Consider the following 12,701-nt stretch of genomic DNA (forward strand, 5'->3'; position numbering starts at 1 on the left):
CATGATTCCCCCAAGTGGAAGTGACTCCCCAGAATTTGTTCCCCACAACTAAAAGTCTAAGGAGGAGAAGTTTGTTAAGTAGAAAAAGCATAGAAGTGTTTAGATTTATTCTTGTGAAAGTGTTTAGATTTAGTGTTATCAAGCTTGAGAAGTGTTTATTATTATTATTATTATTATTAGTTAGGATTGTTTAATTATAAATCTAAACATTTTTGCCCCTCTAGAATATAATTGGTTAGGAATGTAATATTAGGTCATGTAACTTCAAACTGTTAAAAATATACTACTATGTAGCCAGAAACAGCTCCCCTCGCTGTGCGCCAGGGCACGCTCAAACTTACTGTTACACAATTGACAACCGTTCTCTTCAAAGCATTGTGAAGCACTTAACCCTAATCGCAAAGTGAAGCATTGTAACTATAACAGTAACTAACTCAGCGCTCAGAGAGAGAATGTTTTAAGAAATGCCACCCAGAAACTTTTGTAACTTTTTGTAACTACAACTCTTGTATTATTATGCAAAATACTGTATGGGAAACATTCATTAGGGAATGTACGTAAGAGAGAGAGTGCTTGGACGATGAATGAATGGTTCTGAGAGGTGCCAGCCTGAGAATGCAGCAACAAAGGGCTGAAGAAGGTGTCAGGTGCCAGTGCAACCAAAAGGTGTCAAGTGGAGAAAACCAAGTACTGGAGATCCACCCGATGAGATCACTGACGAGCACCTGGCAGCCACCCTGGACATCAGCATGATGCAGCAATTCCCATAGACTGGCATAGGAAGAAATTCTTATAAGAACTGGACTAAAAGACTATGGAGTCAGAGTCCAAGGTTCTGCTGCCAGCCCATCAGGAGCTTGAGATGCGCATCCGATCAGGACTTCGCTCCCCACTCCCATCACTTGTGTACAGAATACCTGGCCAGTATTCTGTCACAAGCAACTTCCAGGCTGGGAACTATAACAAATACACAGAACTTGAATGAATGGATGAACGATTGACTGAATATTTATCTATATAAGTGTATAAGGGTTAAGCAGTGATAGGACTAAGTAGCTAAACAACGTTGTTTGCTTCTATCTTTTCTTTATTCTTTATCTTTACAATAAATGTGGCTTTTTGCCTTATCCCCCTCATAAGATCCTGCTTGCTTTTATTGGTACAACATTTGCATTAGGACACGCCCCTGAGTCACGCTCCATTGGCGGACAGAGCAGTCCGTTAAGAACCACCAGAGACAGCCTTTTGGCCGACAGCAGTGTCAGGATGCGCCCCTTAGTCACACCCCATTTGCTGACAGAGCAGTCCGTTAAGATTGACTGGTTGGAGCTGGGCAGGAGCACCGGCCACGGCGCAGTTTAGGGGGCGGGGCCACGGCTGGTCCTGCGGGTGACGGGCGGGAGTGGCCGGCCGGGCTGAAGCGCAGCCTGGGCCCCACTGGGGAGCGAGAGGCAGGTGCCTGGTCCAGGGGAGGGGATGAGGTGATTGCAGAGGAGGAAACTGAGGCACGGGGGGGGGGGGAGAGCCAGGGAAAGCAGAGCTGGTGGGGCTGAGGCCGGTCCATGTCGGTTCACAGAGCAGCCGATGGACTCCTGAATTCTCAGCGGCTACTCGATGACGCCGCAGTCCCGGGGCCGGTGTGACGTCACAAACAGCTGCCGTCGCAATTGGCTCACCGTAGCCGTTTCTGACACACACACGAGCCGCTCTGATTTGGCTTCTAACACTTTTAGCTGCTCAGTTCTGCAAGCGCGGAGAGGAAGCCGCGTCTGATAGATGGAGGTTCTCCGCGACACATTTGGCAGCCTGGACCCCGTAAGCTGAGAGATTTCCAGACCCGACACTTATCTCCCTGTCAGCGATGGCTGCTCCGCTGCCAGACGGACGGTTCTCGCTTCGATCAAGCTCCCGAGCTCGCTGTTTTCGTTTCCGTTCCATCCCCAGGAGGGAGGACACCGGGAGGGTTGACTTCTTATCGCTCGCTACCGAACACAGCAGAGGGGAAAAAACAAACAACTTAGCGTTTCAGTCCGCAAGGACGCGGCATCGCTTCTCCTCCCACCATCGCACCGCAGCCTCCCACCATCGGCCACCCCCTCCCGTTGCCACTACAGGAACGGGGAGTGAAAGGAGGCCTTGAATCTCTATCCACGCTCTGTTGAACCGCCTACTGCCCCTTCACCAGTCCCCAAGCCACCAGGCTCCGTGCCCCAGCAGGAAGCTCTCTGCCTCAGAAGAAACATACTGCCAGGATGCTTGAAGATTTCAAAGCACTCATCTCTTACTCACACAGAGCCATGGGAAGGCCGAACGCTGAGGACCCTTCACGTGTTCCGAGAATCACGTCCAGGCAGCTCAAGTCCATCTCGGACGGTATCTTCTCAGCCCACTGCCCAGCCAGTTTCCCAGCTGTTACCCAGTCTGGAGCCAGCAAAGCCCTCGGGCAGGAGTGACAGCAAAGGGCTAGGACCCAGAAGCCGTGTCCAGGGGTCAGTCTGGAGTGCTGTACAAAGCCCAGGACCATCCACATATCCTGTGTGGTGCAACCTGCTGAGTGGAGACAAAGGCTCAGGGCTGCTCTCATACCCTGATCAGACACTTTACTGAATGTGGTGCAGGGAAAAGGTGGACTGATGGCTCCCATGAATGGGGGTGCAGACTGGAGTGACGAAGGGCCCCGGGATAAGAATATGGATGGGGGTGCAGGCTGGGGGGAGGAAGGGCCCCGGGATAAGCATATGGACGGGGGTGCAGGCTGGGGAGAGGAAGGGCCCCGGGATAAGAGTATGGACGGGGTGCAGGCTGGGGTGAGGAAGCAGGAGGGGAGGGGGCTGCACGGAGCCTGGAGTGCGGGATGAGGGGGCCATGGGCAGGAGGGGAGAGGGCTGCGCGGAGCCTGCAGTGCGGGATGAGGGGGCCATGGGCAGGAGGGGAGAGGGCTGCGCGGAGCCTGCAGTGCGGGATGAGGGGGCCGGGGGCAGGAGGGGAGAGGGCTGCGCGGAGCCTGGAGTGTGGGATGAGGGGGCCGGGGGCAGGAGGGGAGAGGGCTGCGCGGAGCCTGGAAATAACGAGCTTCTTACTTTGCCTGCTGTCAAAGGGCAAGACTGGGGCCACGTGGCGTGCGGAGGAGGGACAGCGGCTGGGGGCGATGGAATTACACGTGCATTACCTGCAATGACCACCGAGCGGCACTGTGGAGGCGCTACGGAATTACACGTGCATTACCTGCAATGACCACCGAGCGGCACTGTGGAGGCGCTACGGAATTACACGTGCATTACCTGCAATGACCACCGAGCGGCACTGTGGAGGCGCTACGGAATTACACGTGCATTACCTGCAATGACCACCGAGCAGCACTGTGGAGGCGCTACGGAATTACACGTGCATTACCGGCAATGACCACCGAGCGGCACTGTGGAGGCGCTTCGGAATTACACGTGCATTACCTGCAATGACCACCGAGCGGCACTGTGGAGGCGCTACGGAATTACACGTGCATTACCCGCAATGACCACCGAGCGGCACTGTGGAGGCGCTTCGGAATTACACGTGCATTACCTGCAATGACCACCGAGCGGCACTGTGGAGGCGCTTCGGAATTACACGTGCATTACCCGCAATGACCACCGAGCGGCACTGTGGAGGCGCTTCGGAATTACACGTGCATTACCTGCAATGACCACCGAGCGGCACTGTGGAGGCGCTACGGAATTACACGTGCATTACCTGCAATGACCACCGAGCGGCACTGTGGAGGCGCTTCGGAATTACACGTGCATTACCGGCAATGACCACCGAGCGGCACTGTGGAGGTGCTACGGAATTACACGTGCATTACCCGCAATGACCACCGAGCGGCACTGTGGGGGCGCTACGGAATTACACGTGCATTACCGCCGGTGACTACCGAGCGGCACTGTTGCTCTGCTAAGGGCCGTTATTTCCAAATAAAAAAGATTGTTCTTAGGGTAGAAATGCCCCATTCCGAACTAAGAACACGCTGGGCGGGGCTATGCCGGGGGGCGGGGCTATGATAGGGGCGGGGCGCGCTGCGACGTGCCCCGGGAGGCCGCACTATGAGAACTACAAGTCCCAGGATGCGTCGCTGACACTTGGAGTGACACGAGCGCGGGACCAACCGCGTCGCTCCCTGGTCAATGCCCCGTTGTGATGTCACTTCCGCTGCACCCGCCCAATCGAACAGCGCCGGGCCTGCCCTGGCCCTGCAATGGCCGATGGGAGCTGCGGACAGGGGCACTCAGTTTCCCACAAGCCACTGCGGCTACTTTCCCTACCCCCCCTCATCCCGCCCCTCCCCATTGCTGGGCGGGGCTCCTGCCTCAGAGACGGCAGCGTCCGCAGCTGATGCCCCGCCCCCACTCGGGAGAGGAGACTCCGCGGCAACCCCTCCCCCCCAAACTCCTCCCCGCCCCGTGCAGTCCGATCCCCCCCAAACTCCTCTCCGCCCCGTGTAGTCTGATCCCCCCAAACTCCTCCCCGCCCCGTGCAGTCTGATCCCCCCAAACTTCCCCCCGCCCCGTGCAGTCTGATCCCCTCCCCAAACTCCTCTCCGCCCCGTGTAGTCTGATCCCCTCCCCAAACTCCTCTCCGCCCCGTGCAGTCTGATCCCCCCCCAAACTCCTCCCCGCCCCGTGCAGTCTGATCCCCCCCATTCCTCCCTGCCCCGTGCAGTCTGATCCGCCCCCCAGACTCCTCCCCCGCAGAGCCTGGATTGCGGGATGAGGGGGGCAGGAGGGGAGAGGGCTGTGCGGAGCCTGCAGTGCGGGATGAGGGAGCCATGGGCAGGAGGGGAGAGGGCTGCGCGGAGCCTGCAGTGCGGGATGAGGGGGCCATGGGCAGGAGGGGAGAGGGCTGCGCGGAGCCTGCAGTGCGGGATGAGGGGGCCATGGGCAGGAGGGGAGAGGGCTGCGCGGAGCCTGCAGTGCGGGATGAGGGGGCCGGGGGCAGGAGGGGAGAGGGCTGCGCGGAGCCTGGAGTGCGGGATGAGGGGGCCGGGGGCAGGAGGGGAGAGGGCTGCGCGGAGCCTGGAAATAACGAGCTTCTTACTTTGCCTGCTGTCAAAGGGCAAGACTGGGGCCACGTGGGGTGCGGAGCAGGGACAGCAGCTGGGGGCGATGGAATTACACGTGCATTACCTGCAATGACCACCGAGCGGCACTGTGGAGGCGCTTCGGAATTACACGTGCATTACCCGCAATGACCACCGAGCGGCACTGTGGAGGCGCTTCGGAATTACACGTGCATTACCTGCAATGACCACCCAGCGGCACTGTGGAGGCGCTTCGGAATTACACGTGCATTACCCGCAATGACCACCGAGCAGGCGCTTCGGAATTACACGTGCATTACCTGCAATGACCACCGAGCGGCACTGTGGAGGCGCTACGGAATTACACGTGCATTACCGCCGGTAACCACCGAGCGGCACTGTTGCTCTGCTAAGGGCCGTTATTTCCAAATAAAAAAGATTGTCCTTAGGGTAGAAATGCCCCGTTCCGAACTAAGACCCTCTGAGCATAGACACTGAATCCATGTCACACAGGAAATGGTATTTCAATGGAAATGTTCTACAGCACAAGCCTTACAAAGTACGTACTCCCCGCAGTCACTCCCAATGGAGTCCCGGGAAGCACTGGGGAGTAACTAACCGCACCTCTATAAGACGTTCAAAATAACGGGCTTGCCTTGTGGATGCTCACGTTATCACTTTTCTTAAGTGATGTATTTCAGAATAACAGGCTTCTTATTTTTTGTGACATGAGAGTTTATTGTTCCAGAATAATGCCATTGTAGAAATTGCTCTTTTTATATAGCAATATTGTGGGTGCTCCACTGTCGCTATTTACAAATAGCTCCTTCCTAGGGCCATTAAAGTAATTACGCTCTAGTGTTTCCTGGAGCTCTAAATCAAGGTAGCACAGCCACTTTAGGGAAGCCTGCCTCAGAGTAATTAAAACCAGCCAAAATATCTGAGAAGCCTTGTATTCTGAAATAGAATATGCTATTCTGAAATTGTAATGGGGAAATGCTAAAACAAGTGTGTAGTGTAGACATACTTTGACTCAAAGTAGCATGTCCTTACTAAGGGAGCCTACCTCTCACAAATTTTGATGCTTCCCTGTTGTGGGAACACACTATTTTGAAAAAATATTTTCAAATACTTTAACCCCCAAAACACCTTATTTGAAATAATTCCCCAGTGTGAACATAGCCAAACATTACAGCTACAATGTAATGCTTGGCTATTTCCATAGATCCAAGAATCCCAAAATATCAATCCATGCTTTTCTTTCTTCTATTAATAAACCTTTAGATTCTAAAGGATTGGCCCTGCGTGATCTTGTGGGTAAGATCCAAAGTGTAAACTGACCGGGGATTTGTGGCTGGTTCTTTGGGACCGGAAAGACCCGTTCGGGGAAGGTGAGATTGGGTTCTACAACCCCCTCACCTGTGTGCAGGCCCGGGGCTAATTGTGGCACAGGGAGAGCTGGGGTGTCTGAGGGGTTTTGCTCCTGAGGCTTCTGGCTGGCCACATTGGCAGCTAAAGCACTCAGTGTGACCGGTTTATGGCCTATTTGGGAAAGGCTTCCAGTCTGGGGCTGTAAGGAGCCCCGAGTTTTGAGCAATTCGCCCTGAGCGGACGCCCTCAGCTGTGCCAAGACCTGGCCCGGTCCGTCACAGCCACCTTCCCAGCTCACCTCAACCCTCACCCTACCTTCTCCCCAGTCATCTTTCAACACATAAGGACCCCCTCACCCACCCTCCTCTTCCTCCCTAACGGCCCCCAGCCCAACACGCTCTTGATCAAACAAGTTTTTCCGACACTGATAAACCTCATTCCATGAGGAATAAGCCCTCCATTGTTTCAATTGTTTCCATTTTCTTTTGAAATAATGCAATTGCTGTGTGGATGCTACTGTTGTTCTGCCAGAATAATGTCCCTTATTCCAGAAAAATGGTACAGTGTAGACACACCCTTAGGGTATGTCTACACTGCAGCACTAATTCGAACTAAGCTAATTCGAATTAGTGCATCTAGACCTAAAAACTAATTCGAATTAGCATTTTGCTAATTGGAAATAGCGTATCCACATTGAGTGGACCCTGAACCGAAGTTAAGGCTGGCCAGAACCAGTGCCTGCAGGGCATCAGGTTAGGACTTAGAGTGTGGAGCTGCTGCCTCCGTCTAGCCGAGGGTTGTGTTTAAAGGAACCCGACCCCCACCCCGGACAGACAGTTCTCAGGGTTCCCCACTTGCTTGTCTACCTCGATAAGGGACAGCAAAGCAGTCCTGTCTTGGAGTGCCCACACTCGGCACATCAAAGCACTTGGCCATCAGCCCGGCTGCACTTGCCGCAGGCTGCCATCCAAGGGGATCAATTGGGAGGCTGTCAGGATCCAGGAGGCCCTGCAGGAGAGCTTCCACCCCGAGGAGCCCGCAGAGCCACCCCAGTCCTCCCCATCAGGGGCTCATGCCCCATTCCTCCCTAACCTCCTTCCACTTACCCTTCCCTAGCCCCCTTCCTGATGTAAAAAATAAATGACACGTGTGTTGTTAAATAAAGAGAGTTTCTATTTTTGAAAACTGAGGGGTGGGGATTAACCTCTGGGGAGACTGGTAAAAGGTGGTGGCAGAGGGGAAGAGAGAGGGGAGGTGGAAACCTGGGAGGAGGGAGCTGGAAGGGGGAAGCCAGGGGAAGGAGGAGGAGGGGAAGTATAAAACTATGGTACGCCATATCTTCAGTACTGTGTACAGATGTGGTCTCCTCACCTCAAAAAAGATATTTTGGCCTTGGAAAGGGTTCAGAAAAGGGCAACTACAATGATTAGGGGTTTGGAGCAGGTCCCATATGAAGAGAGGCTAAAGAGACTGGGACTTTTCAGCTTAGAAACGAGGAGACTGAGGGGGATATGATAGAGGTCTATAAAATCATGAGTGGTGTGGAGAGGGTGAATATAGAAAAGTTCTTTACTAGTTCCCATAATATAAGAACTAGAGGACACCAAATGAAATTAATGGGTAGCAGGTTTAAACCTAATACAAGAAAGGTCTTCACACAGCGCACAGTCAACCTGTGGCACTCCTTGCCAGAGGATGCTGTGAAGGCTAGGACTAGAACAGAGTTTAAAAAAAAAACTAGATAAATTCATGGAGGTTAGGTCCATAAAAGGCTATTAGCCTGGGGGAAGGAAGAAATGGTTGCCCTGGCCTCTGTTTGTCAAAGGCTGGAGATGGATGGCAGGAGACAAATTGCTTGATCATTGTCTTCGGTCCACCCCTTCTGGGGCACCTGGCACTGGCCACTGTTGGCAGACAGGCTACTGGGCTAGATGGCCCTTTGGTCTGACCCAGTATAGCCATTCTTATGTTCTTATCAGTATCAGAAGTGCACCGATGGATACGGAGCACGCAGCTCCGCGGGATCTGGTGCTTCTGGGGCGATGACTTAAAAGCCAGCTCCCCACGCGCACAGGCTCTCACCTCCCCCCAGCCCTTGCTGACTCTGTATTAGAGACAGCAAGGGGGAGGGAAGCGTGTGTAGTTGTCAGGATTAACCGATAAGCCCAGGCTTATCAGTTAATCGTATACACGACTATACGCTAACATCCCATTCACCGAGTGTCACTGTTAACATTTCTGTAACGCAGTAAGTGCATTGCCGGGAGCAGGTACGCCTTGAGAGGCCTCCAAGCTTACCCAGTACATGGAGAGACCTTTTTTCAAAGGCCCAGCTTCTGATGGGTTTGGTCCTCCTTCTGGGATGCCACCGGATGTGGTGGGATTTCACTGAGACTACTTGCTCCACTAGCCTTGGCTGCCTCTCCCTGTTTTGCTGACTTAGGCTCTCTGGCCTCTGGGAGCCCACGCAGGTTGGGAAGCACCAAGTGTAGAAACACAGAGTCTGGAAACAGCTCTATACGGTAAGGCTTAGCTAGAAAATCGTCCAGCACTCAATTGCAGTTCCCCTCCGGAAAGTACACCCAAAATAATATTATCTGACGCGGGAGAGAAATCACTACAATGCAAGCTCATACGTTTGCCCATCCCCTCAATGAGGAGTAACATACGCACAACTTCTCCCGCTCCCCTCCTGCTGTTAGAAATTACACAAACTACATTTGTTTGATTATAATCTAGCTTTTACAGTTGAGAGATTGCTGTCGTTTATCAAAACAAAATAAAGCACGCATACCGTGTATTGGTGTAGGCATGCATGGAGGAAGGGCAGCGTTAGGAGTGCAGGTTGCCATGGGATGTGGGTGTAGAAAGGAAGAGAAGGGGGGTGGGACCCAATGGATGGGAGCATGGATTGGAAGGGTCTGGAGTGTGGGATGGCTTGGGATGGGGGCTTGTTGAGGAGGAAGAGGAGAGTGGTTGAGGGAGTCCTTACGTGTGGAAGGAGGCCTGGGGGGAAGGTAGTGATGGGGGTCACATGGCAGGCGGGATGGGAGTGTGGGGGGAGGGACTGTGGGTTGGGAAGGAAAGAAACGGGGTTTAAGGGTCCTATAGATGGGGGAAAGGTAGGGATAGGGATAGACTGCGGGATGGGGGAGTGTTCTAGGGAGGAAAAAGAGGGGCTGATGGGCCCCGTGAAGGGAGGGATGCTCTGGGGTTGCAGGTTGCTCTGAGTCTGTGGAGAGAAGAAGGGAAACTGAGGGACACCAGGACTAGGGGGTATGGGCTAGGGAAGAGCACTGGTGGGGGAGCAGCTTGTGTGAGGGGGATGTTGAAATGTACTGCGGGAGTGGAACCTCCGCTCGGACTCGCTGTCTCAGCAAACGTGACTTCCCTTCCTAGACCTGAGTGGGCCGTAAGCTGAGAGATTTCCAGACCCGATACTTATCTCCCGGTCAGCGATGGCTGCTCCGCTCCCAGCTGGAAGGTTCTCGCCTCGCTTCGACCAAGCTCCCGAGCTCGCTGTTCTCGTTTCCGTTCCATCCCCAGACGGGAGGACATCGGGAGGGTTGACTTCTTATCGCTCGCTACCGAACACAGCAGAGGGGAAAAAACAAACAAACAACTTAGCTTTTCAGTCCGCAAGGACGCGGCATCGCTTCTCCTCCCGCCATCGCACCGCAGCCTCCCACCATCGGCCACCCCCTGCCGCTGCCACTCCAGGAACGGGGAGAGAAAGGAGGCCTTGAATCTCTATCCACGCTCTGTTGAACCGCCTACTGCCCCTTCACCAGTCCCCAAGCCACCAGGCTCCGTGCCCCAGCAGGAAGCTCTCTGCCTCAGAAGAAACATACTGCCAGGACGCTTGAAGATTTCAAAGCACGCATCTCTTACTCACACAGAGCCATGGGAAGGCCGAACGCTGAGGACCCTTCACGTGTTCCGAGAATCACGTCCAGGCAGCTCAAGTCCATCTCGGGCGGTTTCTTCTCCGCCCGCGGCCCCGCACTGATTCCTCTGCAAGGGCGGCAGAAAAAGCGCAGCGTGAGCTCTCACTCGCTAAGGTCTGTGGCTGCGGGAATTCTTGCCTTTAGCCCCATGGTCACCAACCAATAGAGCCTCAACATCTACCGGTAGATCGTGATCTAAGAGTAGCTCTTCAGCCCTCTCTGAACTGCGTGCGTGCACAGTACATTTACATTAGATTTCCTCATTTGAGGAGCAGCTACTCACCGAGCAACAACACAGGTGTGTAGCTGCAAGGAATGGTGGGAGCTGGGAGGTCTGGAGGACTGAAACACCCCAGCCAGCTGACTGTGGCTTTCAGCAGAAAGACGCTGCCCCGCGCTCCAGCTGATCGGCGGCTTCTCCTCTGCCCCTGCCCACGTGGAGCTTGGTGCACCCTGCCTGAGCGCCATGACCAGCTCTCCGGGCAGCCGCTTCTCTTCACTCCAGCCTGGCTGCCCTGCGGTCAGTCCGGAGGGAGCGCGGGTCGGAGGCTTCCCTCCGTGGCTGGTGTAGGGAACTCCCTGCCCCCAACCTTGTTTCCTGTCCCCCGCCCTCCTTGCCCCGTTCCCTCTCCCTTGCCCCCCCCCCACCCCGCTGTCTAACCCTTCCCCGCTCTGCAGAAACTTGTCCCACGGCACCCTGCCCCCCCTGCAGGAACCGGTTCCCTCTGGCACCCTGTCTCCTACTGCAGAAACCTGTCTCCCCCCCCCCCCCCAGGACCCTGTCCCCTGCTGCAGAAACCTGTCCTGGCACCCTGCCCCCTCTCCCCTGCCCCCACTGGCACCCTGTTCCCTGTCCCAGAACCCACTAGCACCCCTCCCCAGTATTGTGTCCCCTGCTCCCAAAGGACTTTTCTATGCGTCAGTGACCCCTGACTCAAGGCAGGTTCCCTGCCATTCTCATAAATAAAGACAATGCAGAAACTTTTTGTGCTTAACATAGTATTTTATTTAAAAATGGAGCTTGGCCAACAAACCCCCAATTGGGGCCAAGCCCCCATCTGGCCACAACCACTCCTGCACTCCCCCTTCCCCAGGCCCTAGATCTGAGCCTATCAAACACTGGAACCCCCTGCCCTGAGCCCTTCACATACCCCAACCCAAATTCCTGCACCCTCACATCCACAAGCCTGTGACTTGCTTAGTATCCCAACACCGCCCAGCCTGGAGCCCCCTCCCCGAGCCAGTGTCCCCTTCTCCACCTCCTCCTCCATCAAGATTTCCTCCCAGAGCTTGCACCTCTCACCCCTTCCCACACCCAAATCCCTCATTCCCACCGCAGAGACTACACATCCTGTCTCAACCCAGCGGGGGTCCGGCTAGACTGCAGGAGTTTTTCAGGATTCTGGAGATATCTCAGAAAAACTCTTCTGCATCCAGGGTTGCGTTTGTTCTTCCGCTTTTTTAGTGTAAGAACAATCTGGCTCTTTCGGTCACCCCTATATTCCTCTTTCCCCAAGGAATAAGGTGGCTTCCAGAAGAAGGGTTTTTTTTCCTGACATTTGGTCCAGTCTGGACAGGCCAAATGTTGGAAAAACCTCATTCTACAGAAGAATTGGTTTTTTTTAAAGAAAAGTAGCAGTATAAGGATTGGGGACAGCAAGTGATGGAGAGGAGGAGAATAGAGAGAACGGGGCTTCAAGGAAGGGGCAGGGCAGTAAATCTTGGCTTGGTCTGTCATTTAAAAGTGATCTTGGCTGTAAAAAGGTTGGAGACCACTGCTTAGGCCCCCCCCCCGCCCCGCCCCTCTGTATCGGGTCCATTACAACAATACTGAGTCCGTCCGCCATGACGCACCACTGGTCTCCCGTGCGCGACTGGCGTACCTGCACAATTCCCCTTAGCTCCTGGGCCCTTAACCCGTGGAGATGCTCACCTGGAATGCCTGTACGTGTCCTGTACAAGGACATGGCAGAAGCAGAGCAAGGACAAAGACACAGACAGAAACAGACAGACAGAACGTATTGGCCAATACGAGAGAGCAACAAGAGAGAAACACACCAGAGGCAGCTTGCGTGGGAGGGGAGGGGTTGAATACACTTGGTGGTCAGGGAAGGGGGTGCAGATTGGGAAGGGGGTGCAGAATGGACTGGGGGTGGGGAATGCACTGAGGTGGGAGAAGGGGGTGCAGGTCGGGCGGGGGGTGCAGAATGGATTGGGGGTGGGGAAAGGGGTTCAGATTGGGCAGGGGGTGCAGAATGGACTGGGGGTGGGGAAAGGGATGCAGATTGGGCGGGGGGTGCAGAATGGACTGGGGGTGGGGAAAGGGATGC

At 54.6% G+C, this 12,701-nt stretch overlaps 1 long non-coding RNA gene across 3 annotated transcripts; it reads right to left on the bottom strand.

Moving 5' to 3' along the window:
• Positions 1-236: 236 nt before the first annotated feature.
• LOC142825721 (uncharacterized) lies at positions 237-12,492 on the bottom strand. Of its 3 annotated transcripts, XR_012900077.1 has the most exons (4): positions 10,320-12,487; positions 5,071-10,008; positions 2,290-2,550; positions 241-1,982 (listed from the first exon to the last, which is right to left on the bottom strand). It is a non-coding gene; the product is annotated as an uncharacterized LOC142825721 (long non-coding RNA). The 3 variants fall into 3 exon arrangements; XR_012900078.1 differs by having other exon boundaries at positions 237-1,982; positions 2,290-2,547; positions 5,071-12,492; XR_012900076.1 differs by having other exon boundaries at positions 237-1,982; positions 5,071-12,492.
• Between the last annotated feature and the right edge of the window lie 209 nt (positions 12,493-12,701).

This window comes from Pelodiscus sinensis, unplaced genomic scaffold (genome assembly GCF_049634645.1).
Source record: "Pelodiscus sinensis isolate JC-2024 unplaced genomic scaffold, ASM4963464v1 ctg81, whole genome shotgun sequence".
Taxonomy (NCBI): domain Eukaryota; kingdom Metazoa; phylum Chordata; order Testudines; family Trionychidae; genus Pelodiscus; species Pelodiscus sinensis.